The 25,528-nt window shown below is 41.3% G+C and overlaps 1 pseudogene; it reads right to left on the bottom strand.

The window, feature by feature from the left end:
• Positions 1-2,809: 2,809 nt before the first annotated feature.
• LOC149235771 (uncharacterized) overlaps positions 2,810-25,528 on the bottom strand; it is a 44,682-nt pseudogene continuing 21,963 nt past the window's right edge.

The following is a 25,528-nucleotide window of genomic DNA, read 5'->3' as shown; positions in this document are numbered from 1 at the left end:
CAAGGAGAAAAATCAGGTTTTAGGTAGAATATAAGACCTCCAGGTGGGGTTCCATGTCTGCTTCCTCCACTTGAGTTGAGGAACATTGGGTTGCAATTGTATTGGCCACCTTCCCAAGACAGAAAAAGTATTTAAAAAGTGCAAAATGGCATTCCTCTACAACAGTTCCTTGGGGCTAACTACGGTTTCCATTTGTATAAGTACCTTGGATAAGGAAAAGAAGCACCAGAGCATATAATAGCCCCTTAGATAGCCGCAAAGTTTAGCTCCATCAACGCAACCATCCACCCAATGCATGTTGCAGATGGAAAGGCCATTAGTCACATAGTCAAATCCAATAAAGTCCCTCACAATACCACCTGTTATTGCAGCTAGCAGTTCGGTCGACCTCCATCCAGATATCTTTGAGGACACCTTATAATAGTAGACATGTGATCACTAAAGCATGCGCAGTACATGAGGCCATTTTTCGGCAAGTGAGCATTTTGCCGATTGCAAAGAAAACCATTTTAATAATTGTACACCGGTAGTGTATATATAAAATTGTTTAGCCATGTAAATTTTCAAAACATTTTCCATTTAAAGAGCTAAGCTTTTTGAAAAAGAATGATCTTGTACCAGAGACTTCCTCCCATTGTATTATCCTTGCCTCGTGAATATAAATCATCGTCATTCTGTTGGATTGTCTTCAGGTTGTAAGCAATCTGTAACTGTACAGTATGGAACTCTCCATAGCCAAAGCTACAATAACTTACAATATCACTCTTGGAAGCAAAGATATCTTGTGGGCCTCAGTCATTAATTTCAAAAGCCATGATAGAAACCACAATCTTCTGTCATATGGGAATTAACATCGACATTCTAACAGTAATACTCTCCTCTATAGAAACCTTGAGCTCCAAAATCCACCTTCTTTGATCTTCTTAATATAGCTGAACAAATTCTAAAATGCTTATATTTCAAAAGATTATTTATTATAAGATTCCAATAAGCTTGCGCATTAATCAATGAGGGCTAACAGAGGCTCCACGGCTCCTTTGTAACTTTTCTGCATCTACAGAAGTCTGTCATGCCTGTCATCACTGGTGTTCCTCCCACGAGACCAAGAAAGTGGATTTGATACCACTGTCATGAGTCCAAATCGTCATAGATGGTAAGACTATAGGAGCAACTGATAAATAGCACTACAACAGAAGGCGTAGTTAGGCCAAGTTTAACAGTGATATACAAACAGCAGTAGATTAGACTGTGATGAAAGTAGATTCCACAACAACAGTAACTTCATTGATTACAACAGTAAATTAAACAAACAGATTAGAGAATACTTATCAGCAATTAGTTCAGCACCCAAAACAACTAAATGCTAGTTATTCCGCATAGAGAACCTCCAAAATTGAACACGTATAGAAGAACATACATAAATATTGGCCAAAAAACAGTTTGTAGTCTGATATCATATAACTAAAACAATCAACGCAGGACAAAGACTTCCCAAAGAAGGCATAATGGCAACAGACACCCATAATATCCAAGGGCAGCTTAGACGTGCAGTCAACCACAGTTTAGTCTTCCACCAGCTACCTCCAATAACCAAAATCCCCGCATAACTCCTATAAAACAAGAGGTCCTATTTAGAACTCATTGACTCCTTATGGATTCATCTCTTGCATGTGAAATAAATGGTTTCCAGATTAAATTCACCTAGTGCCCTTATTTATAACCTTAAGATTTATGTTTAACCCATTGCTTCCTCCAGATGGGATATATATTATAACGGGGATTTTGGTTATTGGAGGTCCTATTTAGAACTCATTGATTCCTTATGAATTCATCTCTCGCATGTGAAATAAATGGTTTCCAGATTAAATTCACCTAGTCGCCTTATTTATAACCTTAAGATTTATGTTTAACCCATTGCTTCCACCAAATGGATATATATTATAACTTATTCTATAACTGTGGTTTAATATCCTTAGAGATATTCTACTCTAAGGCTAACGTATAGCCCATTCAACACAAAATTGGGCCGTCATAATTTATTTTATTTATCACAACGCACGGGCATTTGCATTTTATTTCGACTAGAAAACATTACATGGTCTTTTGGTATCATAAGAGATTAGATATTGTTGAAGATGCAAGTTACTTCGTTTTACTACTTATTGAGCATTCCTAATTACCAAAAACAAAACACAAAAGATTTCTTAAACAATTACATTTTACTAAACGCAAAAACATGAGACCTCCCATGGTGTTTCTGCGTCCAAAATAGACTAAACTAAAAGGAGGGAGTTGTTCAACAATCAAACATACCTTGTGATAAAAAGAAACAGTATTCTTAATTGGTAGGCACAGTTTTATAATTCATGGTGGTTGTCATATGTAGGTTAAGGTCAAACGCTGGCAGGTGTATCATACATTGAACTTAAAAGTAATGCATGATAAATCATACACCTCTTTATCAGCTAGTACAGGTCTGTAGTCTAAAATATCACCCTTGACCTCAAGTCAGAAAAAGTGCTGACAATAAGGTCGTTGCATTATTATTTACTACATTTTCGTAACTCTTATAATAAAAATGATAGTGCTACATCCTTCTCCAGAAAAGCCTGGTGCTGTGAAATTTTTGGAATAAGACAGAAATTATGTTAACCTCCACTAGAGAGAACCCAAGAGTATGTCAAGTATTCATAGTATTCCAGCAGAAATGGGAATTACGAAAATTTTGCATGCCTTCAAATTTGACCCTAACATACACAGATTTGATAAACAACATGAAGAGAAGATTTTCATTTTTTAAGGTGCCGTGGCTTCAATTTTCAGTGGGATTTTGACCTTCCAAAAAATAACTGCTTTCCTGGAAATAATTTTTTTTCCTAGTTACATTTATCCTATTCACAGAAGTGGTCACAATGGATGATGCTCTAACTCAAGTTATCCTACATGATCATGCTGATGCCAAATGCACAATTTCCTGGCAATATAGGCATTCTCCACAAATTATAAGCCCTTCAGTCAGACAGCCAATGTGAAACCTATGGATGCATGGAAGGCATATAATTTGTTCCCCAGGCAAAAGCTGTTCCAAACAAACAATGCAACCCTCCAGATCTGATTCTACATTTTCATTTCCAGAATCTTTGACATTGGTTGACTTTGGAATAAAAGCTTCTCTCTGCAAGCTGCAAATGGCCATCTTTGTAAGCGCTGGTGGCTCTGAGCCACTCCGCAATGAAAAGTCCTATTCCATGAATTCCTCAGACGCACTAATCCTGCAAGCCAGCAAGTTTCTTACATCAGCTGGCCGGCTTTCTGCATCAGTAAAATAGATCTGTTCATCAATTGCAGCATAGTTATCAACTCTTGTTTCAGCTGAGGGAATGCCTCATCCTGCTGACCTGCATAGTCATTATTTCCCATGTTAATAAAAAATTGTTACATTGATGAAATAGGCACTGCGCTGTATTGCCAGTACAAACAAGATAACTACATTCTATCAAACGGTTTAGCTGACCTGTTGCTCAAAAGTGATGATACTCTAAATTTCAAATTAAGACGATCTCTGGCATGCATAATCTCTCCTGGTAAAATTTTGTATTTGATTGCTTACTCCGAAAATGTACTCAGAAGTCTGTGTGAGACACCATTTTTATGAATGGAAGCTTCTATGCTGGACTCATTATAAATCCTAGATTTGCTTGACCGTCCCTCACAAAGTGGCACTTAATGATCCTGCATATGAATTCAATTTAAATTCGAATCATCTATAAAAAAAGGTCATGGTAAATGTCATGTTCAATTCTATTAGTTACGAATAGAATCATCAAGCTCCTCTGCTTGTTCATCAATTAAGAGATGGTTAATTAAACAGGAACACTGTAATCATAAACACAAACATAGCATGTCATTAAACAGTACTGGATGGCTGTCTGCAGAAACATCATGGCAGGTGGAACTTGTGCTATGAATTAGCTGGATCACTTCTTTATTTGTTGGCAATAGAAAGCATCATAACAATTCAAGTTATATTTTTGTGTGCTTTTTCTTTACTTTTGAGGTACACTAACTGAATGCAGTTAGCTTACATATTGAGTTTTGGCCACTCTCTGAGGAGCAGGGAAAAATATAGCCAGGATGTAGTCACAAATTTTTAAGAATTTTGCAGTAAAGCAAACTCAATCACGCATTTCATACCATTAAGTATATACCATAATAACCATCTTCGCAAAGATAGAAAAATGATAGAACCAAAACAAGGTAACAAACCAACAGATAGAAATCTGGCCCAAGGGCTATGGCTGATAATCATTAAGAAAGAAGAAAAAAATGCCAAGGCACCAAATATCAACATCATAATGCTAAACGAAATGTAAATCGGTAATCCACTGAGCTAACTTGAAAAAGGAGAAACTGCGAGTCGACTAATTGAAGTCTGAAAGAGCCATCTCATTGCTACAGTTCTGCTGACTACGGCCAAAAAAATTATTCAAACGGCATTTTCTGGGCCAGTTACTCTCGTTGGCTACCATAATATATATGTTGTACCTTGCATCTGTTTATGACTCCATTGGAGGTACATTTTTAAATCCATCTTTGCAAAAGGATGCTATTCAATATCTGGATGGTGCACGTAAATGGAATCAAAATGGTATGAGCGAACCAAATCTCTACATATTGTCATGGATTGCATTAATCTCAATGAGCATCTTCCCTCATCTATGTATGTATGTAGAACATAAATTTTGAAATACCCTTTCTTCTTGTGCTCAGAATAGACTACATATTTATAACCTGGAAGCATGGGGAGGCACCTAGCTTCCAATTAGTGACCAGGGTATAATTCAATCCATCCCATCCCCACCTGCATATTCCTAGACATCTCATCAGATTCCACTAATTTTAATGAGCATCTTCTCTTAACTTTCATCTTGTGCTCAGAAAAGAGTACGTATCTAGAACCTGGAAGCATGCAGAAAACCTACCTTCGACTTAGTGACCAGATTGTAATTCAATCCTTCCCATTCTCGCCTGCATATTCCTATAAGTCTCATCTGGTTCCACTAATTTTAGAGACCATCTTCCCTTAAATTTCATGTTGTGCTTAGGAAAATTTACATATTTAAAACATGGAAGCATGCTGAAGACCTAATGTCCACTCCGTGACCAAATTGTACTTTAATCCAACCCATTTTAGTTCTCAAGAATAAGTGCTATTGGCTTCATTTTATTAAAAAATGGTACCAGAAATGCTGTTGTTCAATGTGAAATTTAAATGTAGCATCTCTATATATCGATCATAAATTTGTGAACCAAGTGTACCGCCTTCAAATGAGGAATATTCTGAAATATTGACAATTACAATAGTCCAGATTGTTCATTACAAGTAGAAAGTCCCTACGATAGTTGTACAGAAGATGTTTTAACTTTAGAGTTAATCCTCTGCATATTGAGACTGTCTTCAAAATTATTTTATGTCTGATAAGATTCAGATACATAGAGGCAATCACATACAACTGAGATCTAGTTCTTCAATCTGCACTGAGACTAGACTTACAGGACATGAAGAAAGATAACAATGAGAATACGATAGGAGTGAAGTTTAAATGACAAAACCAAAACAAAGAGACAGAGGCAAAGAGGTATTAGGATTGTAGTAAGTCTTGTGAAAAATCGGTGACCCGATTCATACTGCAGCAAACTAATGATATTTCTCCTATTTGTTGAATTCTTTAAACAAATTACTTGCAGTTTTCTACAGCAAATATCGAAATACATACTCTGCAGCCTACACAAAATAAATACTGCAGAAACTAAATACAACATTGGAGAGAAATAAACACATACACATTTACACAGTTGTTTTTGGACAATGTCCCTGGAAAAGCCCAATGTGGGAAAACTGGTGCAGCAGCTGAGGGTTTTATTATTAAACAGTAGTTTTTGAGTACAAATCGTTGGATGCCCAAACTGGCTATCCGATACAGAGAAAAAATGGAAAAGAGTTAGTGAGAAAAATATCATACCGATTCAGGAGATCTGACACTGATCAAGGGCTGGTAGCGGGCTCCACGCTGCCTCTGCACAGCGTTTGCATCAATCCTACGCAGATCTGTGTCACATTGGTTGGGCTTTGTGTCACCTTCTCTGCTGATCTCCTGCTATCTGAAAATTCGACCTTCTAGCCCTCCGGTGTCACACCCTAGCTTCTGGCACTGGATCTCGACTCTCCCAGTTGGATTTCAAACTCCCTCTAAAGCTCTGGTTTGCCTCTGCGTGGCACTACGCTACCTCACTGAACTGGTCTATGCCCTCTCTTCTTTGCACTCTTCGGATCTGGAAAACTCTCCTCTGGACTACTATTCATGCCCCTCACTGCAAGAAGATCACTCGATCTCACTCCGGCAACTCAACACTGCTACTCTTGAGAAATTCGATCTCTGATCTCTCATTCAATGTGTTCTAGAAATGCCCATCAAGCTCCTTATAATCTTTCGTTGGAGCACCAATGGCCAAGATTAGAACATAATCAAAGGATAATATTAACTAGGTGTTGGTCCTTCTCTTCTTCTAGAAGATACACACCAGATTTAATTAATACCCTTTAATTAACTAGATTTCCTAAGTTTACAGTTAGGGAACCATTTAAAAAAAGTTAATTATTTTAATTAAACCATCTCTAGGTGGAATTTTCCCAAACGATTTCTTGGTATTGGAGAATGCACATGTCTTAGCATCTCTACAAAATCTCGAGGCAAGAGCACATCTGATGCTACAAAAATCAACACTCCCTCTTAGCAAGGAATGTGCTTTAGTGTTGCAACCTACTGAAGCATCACTCTGTCTCTGCACCATCTCTTATTGCACTGCTGATGTATGACTCTACTACCCACCAACTATTGCGCAACTCTAATATGAGTTACATTTGCGTTGTTGTTGGCCCTGTTGAACTGCTTCTGACACTGTATCTGCATTGCAACCCTCTCTAACTGCTGCTGCTGCAACTGCAACAATTGCAATGGAAAAGCAGCCAAAACACTGAACCAACTGTGTTCAGTATGATGCATCCGTCGTCTGAGTTCTGACTGCTGCTAGCCTCTGCACTGCTATTGAATCTGCTCTGTGCCAACTGCATAACTTCCAACTCTGCGCTGTGCTCTTCAGAATCTGACCGCTACTAGCTACTGTATTTGTCACTCTGGCACCTGACTGCACCAACTGTCATTGTTCCATCCTGCTACTGCTGACTATGGGCTCCCATAGCAAGGTCTTGATCCAAGGGTGGACTCCTCAAGGATCTTGCCCATCCTGTAGCTCTTTGGGGCTACAACTCCAGATCCCCCCACCTCACCCATGGAGACATCTTGACAATCATGGCAAACTCTTACTCCAATCTAGAGTACAACCTGTCGATCTCAATGGATGCAGCTTGCTGATCCTGCTTCTCCTCTTTTTCCTTCTTTCCGAGAGGACACTGAGTGTTGTAATGGCCCAACTCACCACACCTGAAGCACTTGATCTTCGAAATGTCCTTCTTTATTCTGCACTGCTCTTGCTGCCCCTTTGACGCAAGGGCCACATCCTCCTCTTCTTCCTTCACTTCTTTTGTCCAACTGCTACTACTGCCAATGACTACCACACAGGAAGAGGTGAGCCTTGGGATTGAGAGAGGCAAAGGTTATAAAAGAGAGAGGAGCCCCCTCATTTTGATCATTCAGTTATGTGCATATTGAGCTAGTTGTTTTGACTTCTGAGCACGCTGGCTGTTTAGCTTGTCTGCAGCACTGTTTAGTGCATTGAGTGTCTCCGTTCGGAGATCTCACCTTTAGCCCCGGGGGACTTTGAGTGCCTGCTCGGGCAAGGTATTTCCATTGGCATTTCAGCAGTAGTTTTATCAGCATTTCAGCAGCAGTTTCATCAGCGTTTTGGAGGACTGCGCAGCACTGAAAGAGGGACGCAGTTCTTTCTGGCAGTAATGTTGGATTAGGGTTTTTGTAGGAGGATTTATGCTAGGTGATTGAGCAGGGGACCAGCCCTTGCATATTGGAGGGTTTTCGGCAGAGTTTCAGGTAGAGTTTTGGAGGGGTTTCTTCAGTGGCAGTGCAGAGCATTGAGGAACTGCGCAGATCCCCAAGGGGGTGATTTTTGGGGGTCGACTATTCCAGGAAAGCTTTCTGGGTTTTTCTGGGTTCCTTGAGTAGAGCCCGATTCCAGAGTTTCAGCATTTTCCGAGGAGGGGAGCAGCCCCAAATCATCATTTGTTTTCTAGCAGCAGCAGCAGCACGACAGTTCTCCAACGACGTCCACGCAAAGAGGCCATTCTTTGTTATTCTGAGAGTATTTCTTCGCTTGCCTTGTGCAAGTCGAGGTGCCATCTTTCTGATCACCTCCTATACTCATTTTATTGCTCAGTATAATAAAATGGCTTAGCATTTCATGCTGCATTTCTTGAGAATCTGCTTATATTTCCTGTTTACATTATTATATGTTGTACCACTGTTATTCTGTCATTTTTGGGTTATTATATCATTTGCACGTATTTGGTTGGAGTTTTGCTGGGGTTTGAGGAATATTCTAGGTTAGGGATATTATAGTGGTATCAGAGCATAGATCTGGCTCAGCCTGTGGAGCTAGCAGTTTATGACACTGAGGGAGAAACCCTACATCTGTTACAGATGTAGGAAACACAGAGATAGTGAGCGTAGGTTGGAGAACACCTACAAAGAGGGAGACTGTGTTCCGGTGGTGGACGCAGAATAGGAGGAGCCTGTGGTGGACGCAGAGCAGAGGGATCCGATGGCAGACGAGGATGGGAAGAGATTTGCGGATATGCTCCTCAAATCAGTACAGGATCTGTCGAGGCAGATTGAGGTGATGGGGCAGAGATTCACGGCAGTAGAGGCCAAATAGTGTGAGAGCCCATGGGTTTTTCAGATTGGTGAGGGATCAGGTGCATCCCATCATTTGCCAGAGCAGCCTGATACTGCACAGCAGGTGGCCTCGCATGCCCCTACACGCTCTACCATGCCCACATTCTTAGGAGCAGACACGGGGGTCGGAGCCCAGCAGGAGGCAGAGCCCGGCCATATGGGCAATTACTTTACAGAGTGCCAAGCCTATGGGTAGGAGTTCAGGGATGCCCTTTCATTCAGAGACTTTGTTCAGCTCTAGCGAGATAGTAGACCCCACGACCATCACAGAGGAAACCGGCATTACCTTGATGGTGACACCCACCGTGTAGCGAGTAGATTCCACTTGCCTATGTTTGATGGTTCATCAAACAGTTCAACGAAGTCTTGGGTGGAGAAGTTGGACATTTATTTCCAGCTTAACCAGATGTCGGAGGCAGAGGCCATCAAGGTGGCAATGTTGCATTTGGATGGTGAGGCCCAGGATTGGTGGTTTCACGGGATGGTTACACTCTAGCACTCTATAGTGATGACATATGTGGAGTTTACCAAGAGATTGATGGAGCGATTTGATCAGAGGGATCCAGAGCAGCATTTTGTTGAGCTGACAAGGCTCAAACAGACAGGGAGCCCAGAGACCTACATTGCAGATTTCTTGAGGGTCTCTGTGATGGTGCCAGACCTATCCACGACACGGAGGGTCTATATGTATATTGAGGGGTTTGCAGAGCCACTTCGGGGTCTAGTCCGATCCACTAGACCAGCCACACTCCAGGACACTATCAGCAGGACCCGGGACTTATAGGATATCTTACCCAGGACCCGGACACCTTACCCCCAAAGACAGCCCTTTTAGTCTAAGGGGAAGGATGGGAGGATTCCACCTCCAAAGGGGAATCGAGGACGAGTACAGATTGAGGACGATGTCAAGAGGGAGCTAAAGAAGAAGCGGTTGTGCTTCACATGTCAGGAGCCATGGGCACCGGGACATAGATGTGTTGTTGGCAAAGCACATTTTATTGAGGTCTTCTCCGAGAGCAGTGGAGAAGAGGATGACGAGGATGATGTGGAGGCAGGAGATAGCCATGCCATAAAGGGACCTTTGCCACCTCCACTGCCAGCAGCAGGTGGTGCATCTTTTGCACCTACAGGAGGGGCCCTTGCAGCATTGCGAGTAGTTCCCAAGTATCTGATGCTACGCGTACGAGGGATAGTACGTGGCCAATGAGTATCAGTTTTGGTTGACAGTGGGGTGATCCACAACTTCATCGATGCACAAATGGTTGAGCGGAGAGGTATTCAGACAGAGAGCTTTGATGGGTTTTTAGTCTTGGTCCCAGGAAATCAGACCATGACGTGTGCTCATTATGTTCCAAAGCTTTCAGTGGCGATGGGCACTTACACATTGGCTGACCACTTTTTCGTGGTCGATATCCCAGACACCAACATGATACTGGGTGTTCAGTGGCTTATCACTCTAGGGAAGGTCATGACGGATTAGAAGACCCTAGAGATGGAGTGGGATGATGAGAAGACAGGGAGGCATGAGAAGATATAGGGACAGCACACATATCCGCCTCAAATTGTGTCGGCTCATCGGATGGAGGCAGTCTTCCGGAAGAGAGACATAGAGTGGGCAGTGGAGTTGCGTTCATCAGAGGCGGGGACTACAGGGTAGACGGTACATCTAGAGATACAGTCCATTCTTGATCAATATGCCATAGTGTTTGGGGATATTCCACCAGGACAGCCACCGGATCGAGGGTTTGAGCACACCATCGAGCTTGAGCAGGGCATACAGGCAGTGATCACCACCCCTTATAGGCACCCCAAGGCCTATCGGGATGAGATCGAGTGGGCTATCCAGGAGTTGCTGGCTCTTGGGCACATTCGACCGAGCACAAGTCCTTTTGCTTCTTCTGTAATGTTGGTGAAGAAGAAGGACGATACATTGAGGATGTGCATTGACTACAGGGCCCTGAACAAGAAGACCCTGAAGAACAGGTACCCCATACCTAGGATGAGTTCATGGACGAGTTGAGGGGAGCACGATTCTTCTCAAAGATTGATTTGATATTTGTGTACCATCAGATTCGCATGAGGGAGCAGGACATTCCCAAGACCGCCTTCAAGTGTCACTATGGGCACTTTGAGTGATGCCTTTTGGGCTAACCAACGCCCCCGCTACATTTCAGTCCTGCATGAATCACATCTTCCGTAGTCACTTAAGGAAGTTTGTGTTGGTATTCTTTGATGACATTCTCATTTACAGCAGGACTTGGGAGGAGCATCTCCAACACATTGAGATGGTATTGCGTATCTTACAGGAGCAACAGTTCTATGCCAAACTCTCCAAGTGTGAGTTTGGGTTGACGGAGTTGTTGTATCTGGGACACATCATAGGGGTGGACGGAGTGAGAGTCCACGAGGAGAAGATCACGACCATCAGAGAATGGCCGGAGCTGAGAAATGTGACGGAACTTCGAGGGTTCATTGGCATTTGTAATTACTACCGGAAGTTCGTCAAAGGTTTCTCGCAGCTTGTTGCACCCTTGACAGGTTTGACGAGGAAGGGGGCATTCAGTTGGTCGGATACAGCGCAGCCAGCCTTCGACAGGCTCAAGGAGGTTATGAGCAGCTGCCCAGTGCTTGCATTGCCAGATTTTACGCAGCCATTTGTTTTGGAGTGTGATGCGTCGAGAGAGGGGATCGGCGTAGTGTTGATGCAGGGAGGTCACCCTATAGCCTTTGAGAGCCGGAAGCTCCTTCTGCACGAGAGGTTGTATTCTATATACGACAAGGAGATGTTGGCCATCATGCATGCATTGGCTAAGTACCGACAGTATTTGGTGAGTAACAGGTTTAGGGTGAGGACTGATCACAACAACCTCAAGTTCTTTTTGGAGCAGACGCAGCTACAGGAGAGGCAACAGAAAGATCAGCAAGATCCAAGCATATGACTTTGACATTGAGTATGTCAAGGGTAAGAACAATGTGGTAGCAGATGCCCTTTCACGTAGACCAGCCATGTTGTCTCTTATGAGCTTGGATACAGACTGGAGGGCTCGACTCTTAGTAGAGTACTCCAAGGATAGGTTTGCATGTGAGGTTCTGGATGGGCAGGTGGCAGATGACAGGTACAGGGTGGTCGATGAGATCATCTATTACAAGGACTGGATCTTCTTGACTGAGGGGTCTCAGCTCAAGAAGAAGATACTGGCAAGACATCAGGGGTTTACCAAAACCTACAAGGCCATTAGGGAGAGGTTCTCATGGAAAGGCCTCAAGGAGGATGTACTCCAGCACATCCGGGAGTGCGATGTTTGCCATAGGGACAAGGGAGAGATCAGCCATCCCGCAGGATTATTGCAACCTCTTCCCATTCCGGAGGGGAAATGGGAGAGTATTTTGATGGAATTCATCACAGGATTGCCCATGGTACAGGGCAAGGATTTTATCTTTGTCGTCGTTGATCGACTGACAAAGTACGCACACTTTTTTGCCATATCCGCACACTATACAGCAGCACAGGTGGCCGAGCTATTCTTCAGAGAGATCTTCAGGCTACATGGTCTTCCTAAGACCATCGTCAGTGACAGGGACAACCGTTTCATGGGTGGGTTTTGGCAGGAGCTTTTCCGGTTGGTGGGGACAGAGTTGACACCAAGTACCAGTTATCACCCACAAACGGATGGGCAGATAGAGATAGTTAACAAGTGGCTAGAGGGCTACTTGCGTAACTATGTCAGTGGGCAGCAGCGAGCATGGTTGAAATGGTTGCATCTAGGGAAGTACTGCTACAATACTTCACATCACATGTCCATTGGTATGTCACCATTCTATGCCTTATATGGGTATCATCCTATATCTTTTGCTGACGTGATGTTTGGTGATAGCAAGGCTCCTAGAGCCAAGATTTGGATCCAAAAGAGTCAGAATATTCTCTGAGCTCTCAAGGATAACATGGCTACAACGCAGAACCAACAGAAGCTGTATGCCGACAGGGGTCGGGTGGAGAGACAGTTCGAGGTAGGGGACATGGTTTACCTACAATTACAGCCATATCGACAGTTGTCACTAAAGCAGAAGGGGGCTAAGAAGCTCAAGCCCCGCTTTTATGGGCCGTACAGGGTGATACACAGGGTTGGACAGGTTGCATATGAGTTGGAGCTGCCCCAAGGCAGCAAGATTCATAATGTTTTTCATGTATCATGCCTGAAAAAGGCATTGGGGCAACAGGTGATAGTGACAAATGACCTACCACCCATGGATGACGAGGGGAATTTGGTATTGTAGCCGGAGGCTATCATTGATACCAAGGAGAGGCAGTTGTGGAGTAGGATGGTCCAGGAATTCTTAGTGAGGTGGAAGAATTTGCCGAATGAGGATGCCACTTGGGAGGGTGAGAAGATCTTGCAGCATCCATCACTTCAGTTGCTTGAGAACAAGCAACATTTTGTTGGGGGATACTGTAATATTCCTAATTAGCCATGGCTAATTGGAATATTCGATTTTGTTCAATTTTGCCTTCTATATTTATCTGTAAATAAAAAAGTGAGGACGGGGGACATAACTCACTTTTTGAATAAAAAGTCACTTCCTAGTAGCACAACGTTGTGACTTAAAGGGGAAGCCAAGGGGTCCAAAGGGGGACGCAGAAATGGAGCTCACGCAGACACATGGAGAGACTGCGCAGGAGGGAAGGAACACGTGGCAAGAGGGGAACCATGCAGGAAGAGGTGAGCCTTGGGATTGAGAGAGGCAAAGGCTATAAAAGAGAGAGGAGACCCCTCATTTTGATCATTCAGTTATGTGCATATTGAGGTAGTCGTTTCGACTTCTAAGCACGTTGGCTGTTTAGCTGGTCTGCAACACTGTTTAGTGCATTGAGTGTCTTCGTTCGAAGATATCACCCTTAGCCCCCGGGGGACTTCGAGTGCCTGCTCCGGCAAGGTATTTCCATTAGCATTTCAGCAGCAGTTTTGGAGGACTGCGCAACACTGAGAGAGGGACGCAGTTCTTTCTGGCAGTAGTGTTGGATTGGCGTTTTTGCAGGAGGATTTATGCTGGGTGATTAAGCAGGGGACCAACCCTTGCATATTGGAGGATTTTTGGCAGAGTTTCAGGCAAAGTTAAGGAGGGGTTTCTTCAGTGGCAGCGCAGAGCATTGATGAATTGCGCAGATCCCCAAGGGGGTGATTTTCGGGGTTCGACTATTCCAGGAAGGCTTTCTGGGTTTTTCTGGGTTTCTTGATTAGAGCACGATTCCAGAGTTTCAACATTTTGCGAGGAGGGGAGTAGCCCCAAATCATCATTTGTTTTCTAGCAGCAGCAGCAGCACGGCAGTTCTCCAGCAGCATCCACGCAGAGAGGCCATTCTTTGTTATTTTGAGAGTATTTCTTCGCTTTCCTTGTGCAAGTCGAGGTGCCATCTTTTGGATCACCTCCTGTACTCATTTTATTGCTCAATATAATAAAATGGCATAGCATTTCATGCTGCATTTCTTGAGTATCTGCTTATATTTCTTGTTTACATTATTATATGTTGTACCATTGTTATTCTGTCATTTTTGGGTTATTATATCATTTGCACGTATTTGGTTGGAGTTTTGTTGGGGTTTGAGGAATATTCCGGGTTAGGGATATTACAAAGAAATTGGTTGCAGAGGCTACTCCACGGTAAGAGTATGGGGGCGTGCAACTCCATAGAGACGGGCAACAGTGTGTTGGCAACAAATTTGGGGAAAAGGGCACCTGGCGCCCACCTGGCTACAGGAGCACCACATGGCAGAGAGAGCCATGCAATGGGAAAAAGATATATAAATACTTACCCCTAGCATTATGGGGATGACTCATTATCATTATGATGACGATTATGGTTCAAGACTTCCTGGTTGGCTTTAAGGTGCCCTAGAAGGTGGGAATTGCAGAGTGATTATGGGGTCCCAGGGAAGGATGTGCCACTTGGGCGCAAGTTCGGGCGAAGCAACTGAAATGTTCCTAGATGGTCGTAAGGCGCCATTTGGGCGCAGGTTTGGGGGAAGCAACTGAGATGTTCTTGGTTGGCCATAAGGCGCCACTTGGACGCAAGTTCGAGGGAGGCAACTAAGATGTTCCTGGTTGCTTTGTAAGGCATCATTTGGGTGTAGGTTCAAGGCAAACAAAGTTGTGTCGGTTTTATGGCCTAGAGGGTGCTTGGAACCCTAGAGTGACATGGATATGGTTGGCACCTTGGTAGTTAGTCTGGAGGGTGCTTAGAACTTTCATAGCATGAATGTTGGGTTGGCACCTTGGCCATGGTGCTTGGATGTTTTTCGGTTATTGTTACCCGTGGAGTTGCAGCCCTAGCTCAGGGGTGATCCGTGGTTGAAATTGATGAACCACGCGGTCTATGGCAGGGTAGAATGTGGAGAGCCCACAACTAGTCAGTATTCTTACACACATAAGTGCTTTATTCAAATATATTGTGTCGAATATTGATTTTCTGTTTTGCAACCCTAGAATCGGGGTTCTGAATAATGGTGTGCATTTATGTGTGAGTATATATTTCTGTGTTTCTATGCTTATGCTTGAGTTTGTACTTCTAGATATATACGTGTGTGTGTGTGTGTGTGTGTGTGTGTGTGCACGTCTATGGATGTTTTTATGCTTTTGTTTGAGTTTGTACTTCTATATATATATATTGTTGGGTAATTCGTGAATAAAAGGTTACTTTGGTTGATGCAGAGTATTTTGGTTAATGTTTTCTTGATTTATCGAATTATGCATGGAAACCCTAGATTCAGGGGGTCATAATAATGTAATTAATTATTTATTAATTCCAATGTGCATCATAATTACGGGTTGTGTATTGGGTTTGCAATTAATTATACTGGTTAACTGTAATTTTAATTTTAATGGATTCGAGTTAGGGTTACTATCTAGGATTTAAGGGCTTTGGCTATGGGTTGGGGTTTGTCACTGAAAGTCATGGACTAAATAAGCTTCCATAGGAATATCAGTAAAATTAAGTGATGGAATTCAAGTTGTGGACACACAATGTTCCCTGTTGGAGGCTGGGGACATTTCAAATGATAACAGAGCCCAATAACAACACTAGGTTTGAATTGGGCCAAAATTTACAGAATGTCTATCACATGCTTGATGAAAAGGTATATGCTAGAATGAACATAAATCTCATATTTTTTCAGAGAAGATGCAATCAAGGAATAATTAGTAGAATTTGAGGAAGTTATAGGTCAAAATTTGATGGTTTCGAGCTTGGTTGGGTCGAATTTAGGGGCCGGATTGAAGGATTACATCATGTTAATCAACTGTTTGACAAAATCCCCAATGACATGAATGGTGTAAACTCACTTAGGAATCAGATTACAGGTACCAAGGAAGACTTGGTGGTAGTTGATTTGATTTAATTACAGAGTCATTAGATGAAACTGACTAATTCTAGCCTCAGAGGGCTACAAGTCAAGTGTCAACAATGTCTCTTGAATAGGGGGTTTAATTTTGTTAATATATATATATATATATATATATATATATATATATATTTATTAAAATATGGTAAGATATAAAAATTATGGAAACCTCCCCATAATATTGCAGCAACTGATGTTATTTATTCTATTTGTTAATTTAATTAAACAAATTATTTGTTGTGTGATACGACAAATATCGAAACAAATACACTGCAGACTTCATAAAACAAATACTGCGGAAAGAATAAAAACGCTGAAATAATAGATGCACACACACACAAATAAAAAATTATTTTTGGATTGTCCCCAGAAAAACCCAAATCAGGAAAACCGGTGCAACAACTAAGGGTTTTAAGATTATGCAGTAGTAAACCTGAGTACAAGACTATCTATGCTCAAATCTAGAAATCCATACAGAGAAATGACTAACAATAAATCTAGTGAGAAAAATCTCACTCCCACAGGTGATCTGAAACTGACCTTGGCTCAAGTTGAGCTACTCTCTGCTGCCTCTCCGCAGTCACTGCGTCCCACAACTCGGAACTGCTTCCCTCTTGCTATTTGATCAGCTGTTGTCTGGAAGATGGATTCTCTTGGCCTCCAAACTCTCTCTCCAGATTCTGGCTCTGAATCACTGCGTCTCCCTAGCAAAATACAAAATCCCCTCTGAAGCACTGCGCTGCCTCTCTGTGGCACTCATTGCCTCTCTGCAATGCACTCATCGGAACTGGAAAATCTCGCTCTGGCCTCATTATCCCTGACCCTCTCTCACTGCTTCGAGCTCACAAGCTCTCTCTCCGGAAACTCAGTGCTGCTACTCTAGAAATCAAACTCCTAGTGCGTTATCTCCAAGCCCCATCAAGTTTCTTCTTATAATCTTTCGTTGAGACATCAATGACCACGATTACAACTTAATCGATGGCTAAGATTAACTAGAACTTGATCCGAGCCTTTTTCTAGAAGATTCTCACCATGACTTAATTAATATCATTTAATTAATCATATTTCCTAAGTTTAGACTTAGGAAACATTAAAAAACGATTAATTATTTTAATTAAGTCGTCTCTAGGTGGAATTTCCAGAAACGATTTCTAGGTTTTGGAAATCTCATGTATTCTAGACTCTCTTAAAAATTTCAAGGCTAGAACACATCCAATGCTACAAAAACTAACACTCTCTCTTAGTGAGGAATGTGTTCTTGCATTGCAACCCACTGAAGCAACACCCTGTCTTTGCACCACCTCCTGTCACGCTGCTGATGTATGGCTGCTTTGCCCATCACAACTGCACAACTTTGATATGAGCTGCATTTGTGCTACCGCTGACCCTGCTGAACTATTGTCAACTATTGCATCTGCACTATAACTCCCTCTCATCCGCTTCTATTGCAACCGCAACATCTTCAACTGAGAAATATCCAACACACTGAAACAACTGTGGTTAGTGTGATGCATTTGTCACTAGAGTCCTGACTGCTGCTAGATTCTACGCTCTCACTGAAGCCTCTACGTTGTTGTTGACTTTGCATTGTGCCAACTGCACTACTGCCAACTCTGCTCTGTGTTGCTCAGTCTCAGACTGCTACAAGCTACTGCATCTATCACTTCGGCATTTGACTGCACCAACTGCCACTAGTCCATCCTGGTACTGCGTGCTATGGGCTCCCATAGCAAGGTATTGATTCATGAGGTGGACCTCCTCAAGAATCCATGAGGTGGACCTCCTCTTTGTCCTTCTTTCTGAGATGACATTGAGTGTTGTAGTGACCAAGTTCACCACATCTGAAGCATTTGACCTTGGAAAGGTCCTTCTTCCTTCGCTGCTCCTGCTGCCCCTTTGATGTGAGGGCCACATTCTCTTATTCCTTCACTTGTTTCGTCCCACTGCTACTGCTGCTGCCATTGATGGTGCTCTTCACCAAATATCGCCTCATCTCGTCCTACTGCAAATCAACCCACATCCGATCCCACTCTGGCAACTTGTCTCTGCCCAGAATACTCTGGACGAAGACTTGCCAACCTTTGGAAACATTGTTTAGAGCTAACCACACCAATTCTATAGGTTGGGGCACTGATCCTATTACAGACAGCTAGTCTTAGACATCCTGAAGCCTAGTGAGGAAAGGGTCTATGTGCTCCCCTTTCTGCATCCTGGTACATCTCAGGTTCTCCTCAAGATACATCTTTCATTGCTCGGAAGATCTTTGGTGTAGATGGCAAGAGCTTCCTACATCTCCTCGGCAATATCTTTTCCAGCTATGTGAGACACCACATGATCTCGAACCCCATCGAGAATCAACCTCTTCTCTTTTCCCATCTCCTTCTTATAGGCCTTCTTTTGATCTAGATCGTGGGGAATAGCTACCACGTTATCAATGTAGGGCTTGGGATCATATTCATCTAGAAGACAAGAAATTCTTGCCTTCCAAATCACATAGTTGGAGGCTCCGTCCAACCAATCCCGATGTCTCAGCCCTGTTGATACCATCTCTGCAAAAATTCGAACTCCTCCTCTTCTCCTCTGTGCAGCTACTGACTGGCTCTATGCACTCCCTATTGGAGTGGGCAAATCTGCTCCCAACTACTGCTGCTCTGCAGTGAATCAGCCTAAGTAGTACTGTGTCCCACAACTCAGAACCGCTTCCCTCTCACTATCTGATCAACTGTTGTCTGGAAAATGGGTTCTCTTGGCTTTCAAACTCTCTCTCTCGATTCTGGCCCTAAATCACTACTTCTTGTTTATTTGGGGTAGCATCGAATGTGCTCTAAACCTCAAATTTTGCAAGGAGGCTTGGGCACATGTATTCCAAAGTATCTAGAAAGAGTTTTGCGAAATTCCACCTAGAAGTGATTTTATTAAAATAATTAATATTTTTAATGGGATTCTTAAGTCTAAACTTAGGAAAATTTAAATATTAATGGGTATTAATCTAATCAGGGGTGAAACTTCTAGAAAAATCCACGGATCAAGCCTTTGATTATGTTTTTATTTAGGTCATTTCTTGTCTAACAGGAAGATATAAGAAGGGGCTTGAGGGTCATTTGGAAAATACACCGAGAGATCAAGAAATTGAATTTCTGATGTGAGAAGTTCTTAGGAGGAAATTTTGATCGAGTAGATTTCTTGCAGTGAGGGGCACTGAGTATTCGGAAGGAAGTTTTCCTGGGCCAGAGAATACGAGGTAGATAGAGGGTAAAATGACATCCAGAGAGAGTCAGAGAGAGGCCCACGCAGAGCTAACGCAGTTGCAATGGAGGCCTTAGAAGGAAATCGAATTCCAACTGAGGAAATCGAGTTTCAGTAGCCAGGAGCTAGGATGTGAGATTGTGAGGCAGAGATTTGGATTTTCCATCCAGCAAAGGGTCCAAAGAAGGAGCAACGTGATACCTAGCAGAGGTGACGTAGGAACTATGTGGGAGTGACACAGTTCTGCGCAAAGGCCACGTAGAGGGGACATAGAGGCTCCATTCCAGCGTAATCAGACTCAGATTCTTCCAATGACAGGGTGAGAGCATCTCACTATTTGTTTTGTCCAGTTTCTCTCTGTATCAGATTGCTAGTTGAGCATCCAAGGAATTGTACTCAGAATTACTACTGCATAATAATAAAACCCTCATATCCGTTGCACTGGTTTTCCCGCGTTGGGTTTTTCAGGGGACATTTGTCCAAAAATAATTGTGTCCTATGTGTTTCTATTTTCCTTGCTCATTTTCTATGTTTAAGAATCATATTTAATTGGTGTAGGATGCTTCAGTTATTTAATTCAATGTTTCATGAAGAAATCTAAAATAAGCTTGTAATGTTATTTACAATCTAGGAGTAGATTCATCTAGTTGCAGTAGGATTCCTGAGATTGTTAGATCTAGGAATTTTCACACTTCTCACCAGCAAAATACAGAATCCCCCTTGAAGTATTGTGCTACCTTTGCGCTACCTCTCTGTGGCACTCACTGCCTCTCTGCAATGCACTCACCGGAACTGTAAAATATCCCTCCGACCTCACTATCCCTGCCCCTCTCTCACTATTTCGATCTCACTAGATCTCTCTCCAACAACTCAGTGCTGCTACTCTGGAAATTGATCTGCCAGTGAAATCGAACTGCTGGTGTGTAATCTCCAAGCCCCATCGAGTTTCTTCTTATAATTTCTCGTTGAGACATCAACAACCACGATTAACACTTAATCAATGGCTAAGATTAACTAGAACTCGATCTGAGCCTTTTTCTAGAGGATTCTCACCATGACTTAATTAATACCCCTTAATTAATCATATTTCCTACATTTAGACTTAGGAAACATTAAAAAACGATTAATTATTTTAATTAAGTCGTCTCTAGGTGGAATTTCCATAAACGATTTCCGAGTTTTGGAGATCTCATGTATTCTAGCTTCTTTATAAAATTTCAAGGCTAGAACACATCGATGCTACAAAAACTAACACTATCTCAGTCTCATTGTGTATTGACTCCCCCCACCTTCGTCGAATATATATATATATATATATGCAAATGGTAATGCATACGTGTATGGTAATGTTCGACCAAATGCTTATAGGAAGTGGTATTGCAAGGATGAGATATAAAATGATTAACTTGATCAGGTTGACCTAACTAAGAGCATGTTTATATAAATGTATGATGATATACTGTTTCATACGAATCATATAAATAATTTACTATAGAGTTGTATCCAAATATATGTATATTTTTTAATTAAGTCTCGATGTTTTATAGAAATGGGGTGTATAAAAAAATGTGTATATCTATACACATATACCTTAATATATGTATACAGATCTGTACGTAATGCTTTCATGTTTTATAGGAAGCATTTTATATGATTGTGGTATAAGAAATGGAAATGGGCAAGTGACTTATTTCCACACAATTTAGCAGGGGTCCTAGGAGGGGTACCTAAGGGACAACTACTAGACCAAATGACAATGGGACAAAGACCCACTATCACCTCATTCAACGTCCCCTGCTCTTTACGGACTTTCGCCGCTGGGAGGAGTCTCAATACACAGGAAATCACTTGTGATAATGGGATCTGTTGACAACTCCATGTCAACTACCCCATAGCTATACATCTTTTTGCGCATGTATTTCCGTCATGTCCGAGCAGTCAGATGATCCATAGATTCATCATTATCAGCTCTATGTTCACTGGAGTTTTGTAAACCCATTATGCATTTTGTAATGGAAATGATTCTAGTAAGACAAATGTATGTAACAACTTATGTAAATTTATTTTTTTGATGATGATTTCTATCCTAGGAGGTTTTAGTCTTACCGATTCATGTGTGTTTCTAAACACGGATGATCGGAAAAGTTTTTCCCTCCAACCTCACCCTAAAGCTAGGGTGGATTTTGTTGTCAGGATTTTAAATGAGTCCTAGTGTTATTTACCGAGTCTCTATAAAAGTGATTTGGAATAATTCTAACTATTTGGTTAGAATATTTTATTACAAGTAACTTAGTCTACTAGATCATATTTTGTGTCGCAGAAATGGGTATTTATTGAGGGTCTATAACGAACGGGTGTTGCCCCTTCATGGGTTAGAAATATAATATTTCATGTAAAAAATATTTAATGCATGGTCCCTCATAGTTAGACACCATTGGCTAAATATTAGAGGGTCGGAAAAATTAATAATCCCCTCATGAGTCAATTAATTAAAATTTTGCTAAAATAAATTAAAATGCGAAAGCCAAAAATTTAATTAATTTAGGTCCTAGGAAAATTTAAATTCTCCAACATTTAAAATTCGTGGGTTTTAAATTTTTAAATTTTTGGAGGTCCCCGACCAAGGGAATATTTTGAATTTGAAGATATTTTGAACCCTTGGTAAAAGTCAACTTTTTGCGGCATTTAACTCAAAATAATCATTTTTTAGTTAATTGGAAGGAAATTAAGAGTGAAATTCAAATTTCCTCAAAAAGTAACTTTATTTCAACGATGATGATTAAAAGATCATTTGATCTTCATCAATGATTGAGATTGCTTTGACAGGGATCAAAGGAACAAACCATTGGAGAATTTTTCTATAAATGAGAGGCCTCTCTCCATTATTTGGATTCGATTTTTGAATCGTGTACTTGCTCTAAGAAAACTCTTGTAACTTTTTTCTGGTTAATAAAATGCAAAGACTTTGGGGTTTCAGATCGTGGTGTTCCTCTTTCAGATTTATGTGATAATATTGTTCCTAATACTTTGTTGTTTTTATTTGCATTTGCTGGTTAATAGTCTTTGGGGATTGATCTGTGTACATGTATCTTGAACAAATTTTATGATCATTTTTTAAATCTCTATTTTATCTTGATAATTTTATGATCATTTTTAAAATCTCTATTAATCTAACAATCAGGTTTAAGTGTGCAGAAGTTATCAGTCAGAATTTAAGCATTTGGGGAAGTCCTCAATTGGACTTGTTAACCACTACGTGTCAACGACCCATAGTAGTACACCCATTTTTTTCGCAAAAGGGATAGCGCTTAATCAATGTGTCCATGTCGTCCGACTATCATCATCAACCTGATCATGTTATATTGTAAACCCAGTCTGCATGTGTAAATTGTAAATAATCTTAGCAGATCTGTGTCATGCATGTAATTGCCTAGGTAGACCTAATTTTTTAGTGATAATCTACATTCCGGAAGATTTTTTGTCTCACCGATCCATGATCGGCAAAGTTTTCCTTCAGCCTTACCCCAAAACCAGAATGGATTTTCTCATTAGAATCTTAAGGGAGTCCTAGTGTGTTAGATCGAGTCTATGTAAAAGTGATTTGGAAATAATTCTAACTATTTGGTTAGGTTATTTGATTACAAATTGCTTGATCTGCTAGATTATGTTTCTATCGAAGAACTGGGTAGTCTATGAGGGTCTATGTCAAATGGGTTTTCCCCCTTGAGATGTAAAAATGTAAAAAATCATGATGTAAAATGTCTTGAAGGTTAGAAAAATAATTTATCCCCTCATAGGTCCTATGTCCTACTTAAATTTAAATTTTCCAAAGGTAAAATTCGTGGATCCTTTAAAAAAAATTAAATCTTAACTGGTCCAAGGACTAAGATTATTTGGTTATTTTGTTAAATTTTATGTCTTAGGTCCTTGAGGTTAAGTAAAAGTCAAAGTTTTGAAGAAATAAATGCAAAATTTTAATTTTTTGACTTTATTAAATATATTTAATTGAAAAATTCAAAATTTCCTCAATATTTAAGATTTCGATGGATGAGATTAAAAGAAATTTTGATCTTCATCGACAGTCAAAATCACTTTGACAAAGATCACTCGAACTAGCCGTTGGGAAATTTTTCTTTAAATAGGAGGTCAGTTGTCAATTGAGATCATTCGATCTTAGAGTCGTGTGCTAAGGAAATCTCTTTTGTAATTGTTTTTCATGTGCAATAAAAAAGGACTTTGGGGTTAATCTATGCTGGTGTTACTCTTCATGGAAATGCCGTAAGATGTTTTATTTTCAGCCATTGATGATAGCTTATTGAAAAGTTATTCAAGCACAGATATTTTGTTTGGTCACTAGGGTTTGAATGATACTCTAATTTCTGAATATAATAGCAGGTATCTCCATTAGATCTGAATTTTATTGTCGTTTTCTCTCTCTATGTTAATGGTTGAATTAAGTTGTGTAAGAAATCCTTGATTTTGAGATCACCAAGCATTCGGGGAAGTTTTCAATTAGACCAGCCAACCCCCGGATAGCATTTTCTGAAGAGCCCAGCTGGTTTTGATCCTGGGCTTATCATTAGAAATTCTGTTGTGGATGCATGAAGGGTTTTCTGAAGCACCTCATCTTAAATTGAAAATTCTAAAAATATGTGTGGCATAATGACAGATCTGGCTACTTAGAGCCTTTAACTTGTGGATATTGTAATTATTTAGCTGGTTTTTAGGGTTTTTAGTTTCATCCTTGTATATATTCTTTCTGGGTGTTTTGTTTTTGTCATTGCAGGTTGCAAATCTAAAGGTGGAATTCAATCTTGAAGCCAGATCTAGGCCCTGGAGGGTAATATCTAGCCTCAGAACCACTTCCTGCGGGTGTACGTTTCTGTTGTCCAAGGGTTTGAAAATCCAGAAAAATTTTAACGGTTCAATTGATAAATTTGAAGCAAAAGAAATAGACGTTTGATGAGGTTTCTTGATCTGCTGCCTAGGTTTTGGGTTTGTTGCATAATTCAAAGTTTTTTTAGGACCCTCTAGCCTCTCTCATTGCTGCTGAATCTCTCTGCAGCAGTCCCATTTTCTCACATTCCTTCTCTGCTCACTATTCCTTCACTCTGATGTTTTCTCTCTACCCACAACTTTCCTCTCCTTCTGCCCTCGACATCTTTCAAACTCCTCTAGCAGCCTCATCCTCAAAAAATTAGAAAGTTTCCAGCTCCCCTCACTCTGCAGCTTGATCCCTTCCGCGTGCTATCCTGTGGCATCCGTCACACTAACCCTCCGCTCCATCTTATCTACGCTGCCACATCCTTGTCATATCCGCTGCAAACCCTCCTTCATAGCCATTCGAAATTGCAGCTCATCATCCGTCTTCCCAATCGAATCCCCACGCAACTCTTTTTCCCCCTTCGTCTTCCCTCGATATCTCCAAACGCTGCTCACGCAACTCCATACCTTGGTCCTCCATTCCGCAGTCGATTCTTCTCCCTGCGTATCGGTCTCCTCTCCTCGCTCCGCCTCCTTCAATATGTAGCTAAATAGTAACCCACTGCCCTATTTCACCTTTTCGTTGCTTCTTTACGTGCATCCTGGAGTCTCCCAGGCATCTGCCTTCCTCTGCTCAGATACTCCCGCTCCACGCATTCCTGTCCAAGTCGTCTAGCCTGCACATGTTGACCACTGTAGTGGCCCCTGATGATTATATGAAAACTCCATGCCCAAGGATGATCCAGAGGACACTTGTACCATTAGATATCGTCAGTCAACAGAGTTTTTAAACTCTACTTCTATCTTCTCATCATCTTTCTTATACCCAGATTCCACACTCTACGGGGAATTGTAATAAGTGATACTAGTAATGATGAGTTTTGAGTCTGTAAAAGGTCTAGGATGTTGGGACTTGATCAGCAAACGAGTACACCTTGGAGTGTTTTTTTATCTGGTTAATTACCCCTTATTTTTCAG

The sequence above is a fragment of the Pinus tabuliformis genome, chromosome 8, assembly GCF_031772625.1.
Source record: "Pinus tabuliformis cultivar Carrire ecotype Pingquan chromosome 8, CPIR1, whole genome shotgun sequence".
Lineage (NCBI taxonomy): Eukaryota > Viridiplantae > Streptophyta > Pinopsida > Pinales > Pinaceae > Pinus > Pinus tabuliformis.
The sequence above is the reverse complement of the archived record's forward strand: the minus strand, read 5'-3'. Positions and strand labels throughout refer to the sequence as shown.